Source organism: Nanorana parkeri, unplaced genomic scaffold, assembly GCF_000935625.1.
Source record: "Nanorana parkeri isolate BGI_ZX_2015 unplaced genomic scaffold, ASM93562v1 scaffold301, whole genome shotgun sequence".
NCBI classification, from domain to species: Eukaryota; Metazoa; Chordata; class Amphibia; order Anura; family Dicroglossidae; genus Nanorana; species Nanorana parkeri.
The window spans coordinates 1,191,242-1,208,471 of record NW_017306569.1 but is presented as its reverse complement, the minus strand read 5'-3'; the positions used below and the strand labels follow the sequence as shown (position 1 = coordinate 1,208,471).

The following is a 17,230-nucleotide window of genomic DNA, read 5'->3' as shown; positions in this document are numbered from 1 at the left end:
CTCCACGGCTCCCGAGTCCCCCCCTCCCGCTGTCACGCTGGTCCCGGGCTCCGCTGTGCCCGGTGCGAGCCTGGGACCAGCATAGTGCCACTCTGACAGGGGATCAGGGGTCCCCTCTCCGCTGTCAGAATGCGGAACTGCTCATTTCCGCATCCTTGTGTCACTCTCCAGCTTCAGATGCTGGAGAGAAGCTGATGAAGCAGATCTCTGCTTCATCAGCTTCTTCAGGGGGTCCTAGGTGACATTAGGGGTCTTGGAGACCCCTGATGTCTCCATATAGAGGACCTGTCACTTCTTTAGCTATTACATAAGGGGGTTTCTTAGCCCCCTATGGGATAGCAATAAAGTTAAGAGGAAAAAAAAAATAGGAAAAAAAAATTAAAGTTTACCCCCAAACATTTAAAGTTACACATAAAAAAGAATTTAAATTTTGTTTTTTTTAAAGTCCCCCCCATACATACATGCATGCAAACAGGCGTTGGGTGCGCATACGTGTGAAAACAACGATTGCGCCCATTACGCCGCACATGTTACATATCGTCGCGAATGTCGGAATGAGAGCAATAGTTCTAGGGCCATCAATCACTGATAACACTAAACTGGTGAGCGGTAAAATCTTTTAAAGCATCGCCTATGGTCAATGCTTTTGGGTATGGTAGTTTTTTTGCGATTTCGCGGGTGCGCACAATTTTAAAGCTTGACGTGTTTGGTGTCTATTTACCCGACGTGACCACGACTTTTATATTTTACAAAAAAAGTGGGTAATAATCATTGTTTCCTAATATAATGAAAAAATTACTAAAATTAATAATGAATAATTATTCCTTAATATAGTAAAAAATAAAAACCCCAGGGGTGATTAAATACCACCAAAAGAAAGCTCTATCTGTCCCCAGAAAATGGTATAAAATGTATTTCAGTACAGCGTTGCATGATGGAATAAATGTCATTCAAAGTACCGTATCTCTGAATACTGAAAAATGGCATGGCCAGGAAGGGGTCTAAACACCTGGTCTTGAAGTGGTTAAAGAGTACAAAAGCAAAACATTACCCAGCACACTCACCAGCTAGCCTGCAAAAATAACACTGCCTAACTACTAAGGTTAAAAACAGAGGTATTAGTTGCATGTCTTCTGCAGAATATGTTGAAGCCACACTGCCTCATCAAGGCCCCTTTGTGTAGTGTGGTTGTAACTCTAATCTATGAGAGCCTCAATTTTGGAGCATATACAGTATAGTATAGTATAGTATAGTATAGTATGAATTGGGTGCAGGTTCACCAGGAGGCAGCCCAACCTCCTTAAAGGCACAGGTACACACAAGGAACCCCTCACATCACAACAGCAGCTGAAGCCCCCAGGGTGTCACCACACCAAATCCAACAAGCAAAATAGAAGGCAAATGCACTCATTAATTCATAACCAACTTTAAAGCCCTTCCATGTGTACCTTGCTCTAACTAACACAGTTAAAACTGCCCTTTTAATAATAAGAAGGTTTAGAACACTTTAAAAAAGCATATTTGTCTAAAACTGTCCTGTTCAAAACTATGCAACTTCTACCCAGACTTTAATAATATTATTTAAAATGCACATTGATAAAACCCAGAGAATAAAGTAACTGTGTTTATTAAGATGGACTGAACGAAAAAAATAGCAGATTCCTCCATCAACACTACGAGTGTGTCAATGGAGGAATCCTGCTGTTTGTAGCCAGTGGCCGCTGCCAGAATACCCAACCAGAGCCGGCAGCTCATTGGCTGCCGGCTCTGGCCGTACGAATAATTTTTAGCAGGCTCCTTCGATCAGCTGATCAAGGGATGCTGGTCGAAAGGGTGCCGACAGCGGCACACACTGTACGAATTTCAGCTGGTTCCTCAAGAACCAGATGAAATTCGCACAGTATATGGGCACCCTAAGATTAAATTATTAAAAACAACCAACTTACCCTCACATTTCAAGTGCAGCCATGCATTAGGTGAATTGCATGTTATTACCGCCACCAGCATCCCACAAACACTTCCTGGCTTGATGACACAACTTCTATCTATCATAATCCTTTAAAAAAAAGCCTCAAACCAGATTAATAATGTTAAGAGGTTTAATGTGTTGTTATATTATTATATTTTGTATAAAGGATGTCAGGATGTGGGGGAAGCATGATGAGCCACCAATACATACATAGGTATTTTGAGTTTCTGACGATCTGCCTATCACCCTTCTTTCCAATTCACGTTCTCTCATATGACAGATCATTCTGGAAGATTATACTAGAAGACAATTTTCTTTGAATATTTTGATTATAATTTTCAGTGGATGTCACAATCTCCTGTTGTTTTTTGGTACGGATGTCAGCCTATGCTGTCTGTGAGTACCAGGTGCCCCATGCAAGAGAGGGTTGGGCTTACATTTTAACTTCTATGCTGAGCCTGGTTAACCAAATCTGGAGACAAGTGCTCAACATGCTAGCAAATTGCTAGCTCAACTTTACATACAAGTTAACTCGGAAACTTCTAACAGAAAACATCTGCAACAAATACAGCAACCAGCTGGTGAGATTAAGATGTGTATAACTCTTTTATTTTCATCCCTAGACAAAAACAAGCACTTAACCCTAGCAGTGTGGGGGTAGCCCCACTTGAAGGGTTAAGGATTATTCTGCCCGGAGTTCTTCTGTAATGCCTCTCTGACAAACTGTAAAACCAGAACCTCTTCTTTACAGCAGGGACAAAGCCAGTTATATTAAGCCAGTTATCCAACTTGTATGTATATGCAGGTGAGTATATAGATACTGTATATATACTATAGATTATCTATGCTTCATTTTGGCCTGCCCGGCAAATAGTGATCTGTGTTGTTGTTTTTTTTAAATTGGAGGTTACAATTTGGCAGGTCCCTGATCCCTCAATCTGCTGACTCCATGTTTCATTACCAGGTCCCGAAGTCAAGATTGGTCTATTTCGTGGTGCTGTGAAAATCTGTATAGAGAAATATGTCTCCAAAATTCAAGTCAGGGCAGTGGCCAGTACAATGAAGGTCAGGAATGGGTTCCCTTAAACGTATGTTCTCATTACTCCATGATCCTTGACTTTTCATTTTTCTCTAAAACTGAAGATCTTCTAGATGCAACATACTTATAATTTAGTCAGCAGTCTACCTGTAAAGCAGCCTGTCAGATTTAATTTACAATTCAGCACAACATGAATAGATACTTAAAAGCTATTTTTAACTTTATGCGTATCTGCTACCAAGAGTCAGCTTTGGAATTTTATAAGCCAGTTAAGGCAAATAGATTCCTATTGCACTAAAGGAAAATTGCACAGAGACAAATGTGGGGCTGCCATTGCTGAACCACTTCCAAAAATGCTGGTTGCCTTGCTGTATCTGTTTCCATGGCTATCTGGGTTATGGTCCTGGAACTAGAATTTGGTTCAGGAAGGTCTGAACGCTTGTTCTGCAGGCTTACGGTTTCAGTGACTCTCAAAGTATTGAAGAGGAAGTAAAAGCGACACTAAACTCAGGAGTTCAATTTTAAAAATGCATTCAAGTACCTTAACTATTAACAAAAAATTATCTTATTTGTGTATCACTCAGCTGTAGATTATCAAATCCTCTCTGAATTTGTGCTGACACTGTTCTTCCTTCTGGAGGGTGGCTACTTTTGTTCCCCATGGTCCCTGTGAGATCACTCCAAGCTCACTCCCGCAATGAACTACAGTCTCAGTACAAATTAGAAAACTAAACATGAGATTGTAGTCCATCATGGGAGTGAGTTTGGAGTGGTGACTACTTTACAACACACACAGGGACCATGGGGAACAAACAGTGACACACAAATAAGATACATTTTTGCCAATAGTTAGGGTACTTAAATACATTTTTAAGATTTAACTCCTGAGGAAACATGCAAAGTCTCTTCTGGCAAAATAGTTCTTCCTCTCCACCAGTGATTTGTTTTATTTTTGGGCTCATGTGTTCTATAATGTACACTCAGTTCATTCACAGCATCTCCAAGATGCCATGAATGGGCCTGACGCTGGGGGATTTAACTCATGTGTGCATGGCAGCCGGGGACAGAGGATTCTCTGTCCCCTCTGGAGAAGGGCATGCTTGAAAGGTAAGTGTGCCATAACGTGCAAGAATGCTGTGCATATTTGCACAATATGGCAAAACCCCATACATGACAAAAAAAATTACAACTGCCTTAAAGCCATTATTAGATCAGCATAATAGCCAGTGGCTTGCATTTCCAGAAGGAAAGGTAAACAATCTCAGTCCTATAACCTGATCTGGTGTTTAAAATAAATGAGGCTAGACATATGTTTTATACCCAATTAGTAGACTACCTGCTACTTCCAAAGGAGTAGACCTCTCCTTTCATGCCTGTCTATATACAGTTCATCTGTTCTTCCTTATCACTTTTCTTTTGATCCAGTTAGTGACTTCTGGGGCTCATATTTTGTAAATCAGTCTATCACTCCTTCTTTCTACTTCAAAGAAAAATAGTTAATGAAACAAAGTCATAATGGGATGCTTTCTGCTGACAGTGGTTTTTTTTTCTTCTAAAATGTATACATTTTAAGACTTTCCTTTGATTTGGCTGCAATCGTTATAGAAGATAAACAAAAAGGTTCCATGTATTTGAGAAAGAGAAGCTTGGACTGGAGCCAAGATAGAAAGATTTTCTGAATGTGTCTCCATGGCAATGTTTAACTTATTGAAGCCGTGGTTTTACAGTTGAAAATATGGGCTTAATAGCAGTGCCAGATTATTGCTGGAAAATCATTTCCTCCTTTCATATCATTTAATAAAATCTTCTCATCTATCCTTTTCAAGGTAAAAAAAGGAAACTAAAACAACTGTATTTACTGTGATTCTCAGCATCAGTACGTTAAAACATTGGGGATGGTTATGTGTTAATGGAACAACACGGCATGGTCTCTACTACTGTAGAGCTGGTGTATGCTTGTGAATTTAGATTTGGCTAATGTACACAATGATGTTATATATCATACTGTATACTAATTGTGCTTCTCTAATTATTATCATGGCTCTCCTATACTAAATATGGTCAGATGCATGGAATTTACAGATTCTAGATTTTTTCCTAGATTTGGATAGTTAGAACCCCTCGGTGTTAGGGAGATCCACTCTCTCTAATTGTCCTGACCACCAATGTCACCTGGTAAAAAATGAGGGTACATCCAAAATGTTAAGCTGCCACCAGAATAGTGAAAGAGGGAAACTGTTCCTGTGACAGCTGTCTGAGAGGGGATTTCCCTCGGATTGGAAATACATCTTCTCACTTTCTGTTGAGTTTACAGGACAGGAAGAGAAGGGAAATCTCCCTAATGTCAAAACACAAAGGTTTTTTTCCCCCCCCCCCCCCCCGCTCTATCCAAAATTATAAATTTTCAAAACACATCTTGGGGCAAAAGTGTTCTTAATCCTTGCAGTGGGACTACTCCCGGTATACAAGGGTTAAGTATTCGTTTTTGTCTAGGTGCTAATAAAGAAAAGAGTTATTCTCACCTGAACTGCGGAGCTGGCTGGCTGCTACTTTGGTCCCTGAAGCCTGTATAGTCCTCCACTGCAACTATAGTATGTCCCTCAGCTTCCTCACATCCAATACACTGTGTAAAGAATGTGATCACTCAAGGATCCAATGAATGCTGCAGAGGGGGACAGAGGCTCCAGGAACAAGTCTATGAGCAAGCCGGCTCCGAGGTTCCGGTGCATATGGCATCCTTGTTGATGCACATCACATTACTTTAAAATGTTGCTTATTGTTGTATTACTAAGGGCTCGTTCACACCAGCCCAGTCAGCTGCAATGTATTAAATGCATAAAACATTCATTGCAAGGGCATCCCATTTATATGACCCTGCTGAACCCAAGAATGCAGAGTTAGCCTGGACTATGACCTTCAAGCACTGGACTTTGCGTTGTGGGGCTTTCCAGACCTTTGTGTTATTTCGCTGCTGGGTTTTCTCCAGGTCCACAGCTGTGGCACAGCCTTTATTGTGACCCAGCTTCTGAAGACCTAGACTGTACTTTTTCAGTAATATTTGGTGAATGGTATGACCCATGGATACCCCCCAGTTTCTTTGCTATGTGAAACATGCTGCAATTGGGCAAGGGCAGTCACTCGTTTAGTGGCACTAGTAATACTGCCACTAAATTAATCAATTGCAACTACAGCAGCAGCCAGAAGTTTGGGTGAGGAGGCCAAATCTGAGAAATGAACAACAACAAAAACAAAAAAAAAGCTTATGGTCGCTTTACATATATAAGACTTACCTATGAAGGACAATCTTCAGAATTCCACATCTGTGAACAGATGTATCATATATATTCAATGTATTTCAATTGCCTTTGAATTGTATGTGACAGGTTTACGTTACAAAAGAGGGAAAAATATATAACCCATCAGAATACAGAGCATCTTCTGTACATTGTGTCCTTTTTTTGCCTTTGTGCTCAAACTTGCAAAGCCCTGTTGGGTACTGTAAGCACTATGACTTCAGTAACACAGTTAAACGTTCAAACATGAAAGTCTGATAAATAACAAAGAAATTGGGCCACGAGAACAGCAGACATCTTCAAATTAGATATCCTAGATGCATGTTAGTAGTTACATCTGTTTCACTGATATACTCAGTGCATTCTTTTTGCTCCGGTTTTGCTAAAAGCTACATGAATAAAATAACGTAATAATGCAAATGTATGCAAGTAACTATAGCCAGTTAACATCTAAGGCTCTTTGTAGTCAAAAATTAAATGAGGTTATGCATACCAACAGACATTTGGGTCTGGGTAGGGGGTCTGAGCTGCATAGTGACTAGAATTTTGAGACCTATATTTTAAAGGCAGGATAGACCCGGATTAATGGCTTGAATTATGTAGTCAGATTAATAGGCTGTATAAAAAATTAGGCTCTTCCAGGGGCAGAGGTTGCACAAGTATCCCTGTCTTACAGTTACAAGGTCTAAATACTGAGTTCCATAATCCAGAGGCACGCTGCTGAACTCTCAAAAGTAAGTGTCCGCGTCATGTGGAAACTCAAAGATGAACCCGGTCTCCTGTGCGCGGAAGAAAAAAGAAGGCTCATGACCAGAACACCACATGACTGTGGATTTAGGTGAATAAAGGGGCAATTATGTAATTTTTTAATTATTATTTGCTCATTATCAGCAATTAGAGGGGGGTGAGTGGAGGAGTGTGTTTGTGTGTTGGGGTGGGATGGGCAGCCTGGAGAGCAGCTTTAAATATGCTCATTTACTATGTATATAAGCAATGAAGGACATGGTAGATGTACTAAAGAGCAGTGGGTGTTCACTTAAACATGGTAGATATACTACAGAGCAGTGGGTGTTCACTTAGCAATGTAAATGTTCACTTAGCAAAGTCAATTTTTTTTGCTTGTACTCACTTTGAATGCAGGTTTTTTTAATTTTTCTTGCTTATGATTGGGTATTTAAAGTGAACATATTTACCAACACTCACTTTGCGATGTGAACATTCACTTTGCTAAATGAACAGCTTCCGTTTCTCAAAAAAAAAATCAACCCCGTTATGTATGTGGTTGCTAACTGGCACAACATAGAAGTAGATGGCCAATGTATCTATGTGGCAATGTCAAGCAATGTAGAAGTACTGCAGAGATTAATACTTTTGGGATTTAAAAGTAAAATCTGATGAAATAGGAAAAAATAGGTAAAATCCAAAGAGCTAATGTTTGAGTTTTCACTTCTTTGGCAGTGACAAGATATGTGGGAAAACACACAGGTGTGTTATAAGGACAAGCAATAGCATGCATATTACCGTGCAAAACAAGCACAATATCCTGTTTCCATTGTATGTTCAAGACTTAAAAGGCTGTTTGCGCAAAGAACAAAGTTAGAAATCAGAATAATACAAAGTTAAACAACAAGTGACAAACTAACCCTTAGTTCTAAAAGAACTATCTATGTATATATCTATCATTCATGACAAACAGCACCATTAGGTCAGTGGCCTGGGTTTGGTTTGCGGGAGATTCCTGAACCCATCCTGAAATCTGCAAATGTCGAACATAGTGCCCAAACCCTATTAAAGTCTATGGGAGCCAAATCTTCCTTTTGCCCTATTTCAAGACCAATGTGCAGGCTTTTAGTAAAAAATGTGTGGGCAGTTCTATGGGGGACATATACTAATTAATGTGGCTTAAAGGGCAATATAAAAAAATCACAACTAGTTTTAATAACATGCATGGGCGATGCCTTAAACCTGCATGTGAAGTGGTGTACCTGTAAGATGTACTTCAGCAAAAGTGACCAAAAATATCACATATAACTGGTTTGTTGACATTCAGAAGCTGGCAGGGAAAATGCAATTTGCCGCTTGAGCACGACGGGAGAGGATCATCGTGATGCAGATCGTCGGGGGAACGCTCATTGTGACTCTCGATGGATCTACATCGTTGGACAATCTGATTGGCATTGGATTTACATTTCAGAACAATTTTTATTTATTTATTCATACCAGGCTACATGCCCTCGATATTTAGAAAGAACCTTACCAGCAGGTCCCCACCGCAGCAAAGCACCTTGTCCCCATGTTGCCCACCCCGTAAGTGAATGAAATTCCCCCTGTTACACATTCACAAAAAATGTAAATAGTAAATAAATACATAGACACAGTGAAAAAAATCCTTTATTTAAATAAATATGCATTGATGTAAATTCAACGTCAATCACATCTTCCATTGAGCAATGAGCGATGACCTATGGCACAACGGTCTTTTCCCATCACAAATGACAGCCCCCTAGCTAGATGCTGTATTTTAACAAATGAGCCAGGTAAGATGTGTGACATCAATGACTTCTAAGTGAAGCAGATGGGCGGTCGGGCACCCCCAGCAAGGCACCTTGTCCCCACTATTATTACCTCCTCCACACATTCAAGTGTCTAATAGGACCCCTGGAATTTAGCCAGGAACTTACTTTTCACCATGGGGACTAGAATGAGTTTGCAGTCCCCCAGAGGGAAAGCTTGAACATTCACATACAGTAGCTATTATATACTCAATTCTGGGCTTTTTTGAGCCTGCTGCAAGTGTTCCCAGATCGGAGGTATAACTGAAGCAATTATGTCTTGCATGGTCGAGATGTGCTTTACTATACTCTTGTAAGGTGTAGACTCAATCTCCCAGGCTACTTTTGCAATATCTAACAAACCTCGGTGGTGACGCTCGTACAACAGTTCAAAGGCTTCAGGTTCAGCTTCAGCCCTAGTGTATTCCAATAGCCTGCAGACAGGCAGTAGCCAAGGTACAGCGAATGTTAGACCTTGGTGTAATTGAAGAGGCCAGAACTGAATGGTGTAGTCCAATGGTCTTGCTTCCCAAGGCAAAAGGTTCTGAAAATTGAATAAGGCATCAAAGTTTGATGCCTACCCAATGCCAAGGGTTGATAAAGTCACTGAAAGTTTGGTAAGATTCATAACCACCCTTGAACTTGCTAGGGGATATTGACAGGTGCCACTAATGGAGGAGGCAAAAGATAAGGTAGTGTATTATAGGATTTCTTTCAGTAGTTTTGAATGCCCTTTCTGCCTGCAGGGGGTTCCTGCTATGTTTCAGCAAATGATGGATCAGATCCTTAGGCCTCTTTAGCATTTCGCCGTGGCCTACCTCACTGATGTAGTGGTCTAATGAAGTGACTGAAAGAGTCATCTTCCCAGGGTTCAGGTCATCCTGAAGTCTATACGAGAAGCAGGTTTAAGGACAAACCCAAAGAAATGCACCATAGGTCTAGGCATTATATACTATAGGCAGTTAATTCCAGATTTTGCCACTTTAACAGCACCTTTGACTAACCTAACCAAAGGGAAAGTGTTACATTGAGTAACTGGCGTCCCAATACAGAAAAGGTCTTTCAGAGCCTGAAACAGGTCCTTTGTTGAGGGCCAGTGCTGATAGCACCAGACTTTCAGAAAGAATTCTTGATACTTCCAGTGTAGGTTTGGGTGCTGTTATGTCACAGGTGGTGAGGGGAGAAGAGCATCCGGTAATGTATTTAAGATGAAAATCAGTGTCAGATGAAAGGTACTATAGCATTGTAGAGTGAGAGTACCTAGCTGTAAGCACTGGAGGCTTTGTGACAGTATCTGTTGGGATGTCACTTTAGATTCATCACAGACCATGCTACTATACAAAAGATTAAAGTTTGTTAAAGAACAAAACCCGAAAGTCCCCCGCTTATTCTTTAATTTCCAAATTTTCTTATTCAAGGTTAAGAATCACGCAGATTCTCATCAGAAAAATGCAGATGTCCTCTCTAGAGCCCACTGTTTGACAGCTGTTGTTAAAACACACAGCTTCTGATAGAGAGGGTGAGTATGTGACAAACAGCCCCATTGATTCTAGGGCAGTGTGGTACCTAGGTGGTTTACCTGCCCCCTAGACTGTGGTGTATTGTGAGGTAAGCTGGTGATACTGATGTGCGGGGGGTTAAGCACTGGCCACACCCTTTTGCCCACTTGGGGAATAATAACAATCTTCTCTCGGATTAGTAGGTGGTGTGTGTGTGTGTTAGAGTGGAAGACTGCATGTATTGGAACAACATGCAGATCTAAGCAGACCCAAATGATCTCATAACTAGCGAGGTGGTTGATTTTTTTTTTTCTCGTGTACTGAGCTGGGCTGACACAGACCCCCTATGTCGAAAACTCTTGTTTTTTTGTGTTTAATGCAATGGTGACAAATAAACATGGACAATAAGACCTATCTATCTATCTATCTATCTATCTATCTATCTATCTATCTATCTATCTATCTATCTATCTATCTTTGTATGACCAGCCTGTCAAAAATCTCTACCAAAAGTCCTACAGATACTGATTTATTCAGTGAGCGAAGAAGTCAATTGTACCCAATCATGTCTTAGTATTCTGCAGTCAGCTCTTTTAGAGACATAATTGCAGAATGGTTGCATATTAGCTACTGTGCTTTACATATGTAATTTTTGCTCTTGCTATTTTTGTGCCTCCATCATAACAACTAATCTTGGTATAGGTGTTATCTTTTATATGCTGAATGAATTATATTCACTTCATATATACGTGCAGCTATGTGTACCCTGGTCCTAATCTCTTGTAATGCTTTCGGAACACCAGCTTCTTTTTTCCTTGTCTGGCTATAGATATATAGATACAATGCAGAATTTACTGCAAAATAATTCTGACATCCATTGCCATCAAAAATTGAGACACCATGAACTTCAATGCTCTTTTCAACACTACACTTCTTACAGTGGGCATTTACACGGATAAAATTCCATTTCCAGAAACCACCTTTAGGCCTTTGGGACAAGAGCTTTTTGTGCTGCAAAACACTTTTCCAATTCAGCAGTTGTCATCTCTGGAGCACTGAGAAATATACTGAAAACCCATCTGTTTGACATAGCATTTGAAGGCAATTAACCATTTCCAAACTAGCAAATGTTTACCCTTAATGGGCCTGACCAGTTTTCACAATATAGCTATGGGCCTATTGAATTGCCAGTAACTGTCACTATACCAAAGTGCTATATGAACATGTCACCATATAGAATAGGATGCTGATTAAGGTGGCAACAGTTATGAAATAAGCAGCACAGGCATTTTTGCTAAGAAATTCACAGATGGAGTAGTCTGACCTTGTAGTATACAAATTATAATATTTGGTCATTATTGGTATTAATTTCTTGCATAAAACAATTACTGCTGGACAGTATAGGTATAAAAAGCTTTCCTGCCATCCACGCCTTCATGTATGTACTAGACTATAGTTTTTATTACCTAGTGGAGCTTTAATATTGAGATAGAGTTCAGCATATTACATGCATAGGCTAAACTAGCTTCAAATATTTTACTACTTGAAGAAGAAAGTTCCACAGATTCTTAAGTTCTTCTGACAAATGCCATAACTGCTAGCCTGGGACTAAGAACAAAGAGTACTTATCAAACTGAGGCATTCTTTTAACATATTTTAAAAAAATGCTGTGTTTAAACCCTATACATATAAATATGAGTAAAATGATCAAATACCATTAGTGTTGTGCACAGATTAGAAACTGTATTTGGAAACATTTCTGAAAATGGCAGCAAAATAAATACATCCGTGTTTTCTGTAGGATGCATCAATGGGTTCTGACATTCGATTCTCTCTGTCATTGTGGGTTTATGCATTTCTTGTAGAAGTGAGACTATACAAGTGCTTGCTGACAGATGCAAGAGATTCTTGGACTGTTTTAGCTCAGAGTATTAATACGTTCAGGCATGACTATGCAGGAGAAGCTCTGCGCACATTGCTGTCAAAAGTTGTAAAAAGCTAGCTAAAAAAGCATGTGAGTAAATTGCCTGGAAGGGTAGGCTGGTCTAGTACATGGGGAAAAACACAGGCTGTAAACACATAATTACAAAAGCATCGAAGGGCTGGAAAACTCAGACTGAACTTGCCAGCGGAGAGGTCTGCCTCAGCTGTAGTACTTAGATAATTATTTCAGTAGCTTAGTCATCTCATAAGACCATGTAATTATTTATGTGTGAACCTCATGTTAGGTGTGATGACAATGGCCTTTACAGTCATCCTGTCCACACCCTTGTAACTTTGTCAGAAATTAGTCTTTTACGGTGTAATGATACATGCTAGGTGTCAGGTTCTTATGTCTTTTGTGAAAATACCGGATCTTACAAAATAAACAAATAATCATCCACTTACATTTCTTTCTTCCTTAAATGATCTTGGTGTTCCCAAAGCAGAATGACACATTTTTATACAATATTATTGCACCTTCATAGGTCAGTCGATCCAAAAGTGTTATTTGTTTTTGGGCAAAACTTAATAATGTTCATCTGTCCCTCAAATATTCTGGCAGTATAATTTCTGCAGCCCTGGGGCCCAATTCTGCTCGCTGGTTTTTTATTTTATGTTATAAAGAATGCCTTATAAGAAGTGGGAATGCACTTTCTGTAACAGAAGGTAGATAGATACTGAATTGTAAACTATAATTAGGTGATATTGTAGCTAGAGTCATCGGGAAATGTAAAAAGGAGATGACTCTGCCCTGCAGACTCCACTTACGACTGCAGTCAAAAGGTTTTTTAAGCTATTTCAAATGCTGAATAAATAACTTACAATGGATGCTGCTTTTAGGGTGGCTCCTTTGTAGGGCTGCAAAAACGAATGAATTTAATCGATGATAATCGATAATGAACTCCTCTGATGCTGCAATTTAAAATAGCCAATAGTAGGCTGTCTATTGCTCCCAGCCACTGCCTGCTGTGTTTAAATTCAGCTGCCTCAGCAGGTAGCTGTCATTCCCCAGTGGAAAGGTGACACTAGGGGCCTAATAGATCCCTAATGTCACCTTAAATAGAACCTGTCACCTCCAATGTGCTATCACATAGGGGGCTTGTGAGTTGCTGGTGTGATAGCAATAAGGTAAAAAAAAAAAAGAAAGTAAAATTAAATTAAAAATAGCCCCCAAAAATTTTAAGTCCCCCGACTCCGCGAATGCAGCCATACTAAACAATTGCGCTACACATGTCAGGTATCGCTGAGTGTGCCAAAGGGAGAGCAATCATTTTCATGTCAATATAAATGACTAACTATAAATTGATGACTGGTCAGAACATTAGAACAGTGAGTACACAGGGGATTTTTTCTGGTTACCGTAGTTATATTCCGGATAACAGGGAGTTTACTATATATATATTTGTATTTTTTGTCCAATTTTGGTGTGTCATTTTAAATAAAAGTTTGGTTATTTTATTATATTGGCTTGGAGTATTTCAATTCAGATTATTTTAAATCCATGAGAATAATTAAAATTTACAATATAATACATTATAATACATACAATAAATTTTTTTTAAATATAAAAAGGTGGGAAGAGTCATTCTTGGTTTCGGCTTGACAAATTCTGCTGCGGGATGTGCATTATGGTGCCATTCATTTCAATGGCAGCCCAAACATGCCTCCCGCCCGCAGTGTGATCCCCCTCACTGGAACGTGCGGTACTGCAATGCCACGCATTTCAGTGTGGTTCAATTGCATAAATGTGCATGTAGTTTTATTCTGAAGTAAACTTTATGTTTGTAACACTCCATTTGTATATTTCATTTTAAATAAAGGATGGTATTTAATTTTTTTTATCCGATTAATCCGAAAAATTATAATTTTCATTTCCTGCTGTGACTACAAGAGTTAAAGTAAAATCTCCCCACCATGACACAGGCAGCAAACATAACCTGATAGGGGGTTTATCCTTCCCTACTCTATCTAAAACTTAAAAAGATTTGACTTGACATATGTAAGGCAAGATATGATAGACTATGAAGCCTTTCTCATGAAACAATCCATCCAGAAGTGGCTCTGTATATAGTTTATACTGTTCTGAGGAAGAATAGATTTACTAACCTTCCAAGTATACCAAAAATGGGCACATGGAATAGTCACCAAGTAAACTGAAAAGATGGGGCAATATTTCTCATTAGTATCACCTTAAAAAAGTATCATTCCTTGCTAGCATTTGCTCTTTGTAAAGTCTCACCTCACATTATAATCTGATTGTACAATCTCCTTCAGATCTACCAACAACTGTGTAATGAAAGGTCCTACCTAATGGGATACAAATTGGTTGGACAGATTAGGTAGGTCCTCATATTACATTGTTTTGGTAAATGTAAAGTTGATTATTCAAAGATTGTAAGGTGTATGGTGACCCTTGGAGGCACCCTTATTAGTCTTGTTGTTGGTTTGGATGCAGGCTTATTTGTACATACAGTATCTCACACAAGTGAGTACACCCCTCACATTTTTGTAAATATTTTATTATATCATTTCATGTGACGACACTGTGTACTCACGTTTGCTGCCAGCGGTTTAGACATTAATGGCTGTGTGTTGAGTTATTTTGAGGGGACAGCAAATGTACACTGATATACAAGCTGTACACTCACTACTTTACATTGTAGCAAAGTGTCATTTCTTCTGTGCCGTCACATGAAATGATATCATAAAATATTTACAAAAATGTGAGGGGCAAAACTTGTTACCAAGACAGACTGAACTTTAACATATAGCACCAAGAATGCCAGAATATTAATTCCTATATTCTGAAAGTTCGAAGATGTCTCTTTCCTAAATATTTTTAATTGAGTGATGAGAGGGTGCTTATTTAGCCATTCATTTTATGCAGGGATTAATGCAGATTATTGTTATTTGAGCAATAAAGGATTTTTTCAAATAAAAAAAATACTTACCTGATCTTCAGTCCTGTCTGACTGCTAGACCGGTACCTGCAGCCTCTTCTCCTGGGCTTTGACAGTTTAAGGACCTGTGGCATCATCATAGCTAATGCAGACCATTAAATGTGAGGACAATACGGGACACACCACAGCCAGAGTGGTCGAGAGGTGAGCATTCACTGCTGCAGGACCGAGGATCAGGTGAGTGTATCTTCTTTATTTCTGTCCCTTGACCAAAACAAGCAGCTATGTGTGAATTAGGCCCAAGCTGCCTTTTCAAACTCCAATGGTGAACATCTGATCAGTGAATTATAAAATATCTGGTGATATCAATTCCCTCTATATCAACTCCTATTAATTACCTTTGATATCAACTCTTATTCATTTCTTCTATACATTTATATCACTCTATTGAATGATGAAAATTATACAAACTCAATGAATATTTTCTTAATATAACAGAAGGGTTCTTGTGAAAAATATCTTCTCTTCTATGGGGAGACATGCAGCAGTGACACCATTTTTTAGGAGAAAGGAAGAAAGAGGATGGAAGGAAAAGATTAGAGTTTCAGGTTTTTATTGCTCTCCACAAAATGTAGGGGAGATTTACCTATCTTCCCAAATTGCTTTTAAAACTGTGAGAATCCTCTATTACTTTAACCATTTTCTAGGGTGGACACAGATAAGTTCACTTAACAAACAATATTAATATTTAAAAAAATATATAAAACATTTATAAAATGTAATAAATACAAATAATTGAATAAATAAAAACAGAAGCTAAAAGGCAAAGTCATATGGCACCTAATTAGGCATAGGGTGAGCTAATTAACTAGCCTGCTGCAGTAACTTTACAAAAAAGGCAGAAATTGTGATAAAGCAGAGTGATATATAACATAATGTAAATGAGGAATTCCCAAAAAAAGTAAAAGAATAGCAGGGTAATACAAAGCAGTAAATGTGGGACTGCTGCTATTGATATATTAAAAGCAAATTGGGTGTTTAGAGGCACCAAGTAAATAGGTGTGTTGGTTTATTGTGGAAGATTACAGTCAGTAATATTTCCTGGAGTCCTGGGTAAAATAAGACAGGGACAGTTTTATAGTGGTATAGTGTATGGTCATATGTCTGTGTACAACTGGCCATCACACCTATATGAGTTTGTTGAACATCCCACTCCAAAAGCTAAGGTAAAAATATGGAGTTGTTCTCCTTTTTGCAACTAAAACAGCCTCTACTTTTATGGAAATTCTTACTACAGCCTTACCAGAATATTTGAAGTGCTTCAGTGAGATTTGTGTTCATTCAGCCAAAAGAGCATTTGCGAGCCCAGGGACTAATGTTGATGGGAAGACCTGACTCTCAATCAGTGTTCCATCAGTGTTCCGGTTCATTCCAAAGGTGATCAATAGTGTTGAGGTCAGGGTTCTGTGCAGGCCACTCAAGTCTGTGCCCATATCATATATATTACCTCCTCATGTATCACTTCCCCCTCCCCTTTTAGATTGTAAGCCCCCAGGGACAGGGCCCTCCTTACCATCTTGTCTTGAGTTGTATTGTGATTGTAATGTCTTCCTTATATTGTAAAGCGCTGCGCAAACTGTTTGCGCTATATAAATACTATGTAATAATAATATCATTAAACATTTCAGTCAGTATTTGATTTTCAGATGAGTTAATCAATATATCGTGTGATTTAGCTTCAAATGATAGTGCATTAGGGTGTAGTCCACTCGCAACCATCATCTTTTTAGGGCTTCCTGGTAAAAGTATTTGCTTCCTGGAGCCGCTCAGCCCCTCTGGCTGAGAGTCCTGGGTGGCCATTTTGCCAAATTACACAGTGGCATTGCCACGCACTGCCAGAACATAATAAATACTTGAGTGAATGAATGAACACCTTATTTTATTCACGTTTAGTGATTGATCAAGGTTGATGTCTTGTTTGATAACTGCCACAAC

At 39.1% G+C, this 17,230-nt stretch overlaps 1 protein-coding gene across 8 annotated transcripts in view; it reads left to right on the top strand.

Annotated features, from left to right (window-relative positions):
* The window catches only part of PTPRZ1 (protein tyrosine phosphatase, receptor type Z1), a 175,276-nt gene that overhangs the window by 36,667 nt on the left and 121,379 nt on the right, over positions 1-17,230 (top strand). The gene's annotated exons all lie outside the window — the stretch shown is intronic.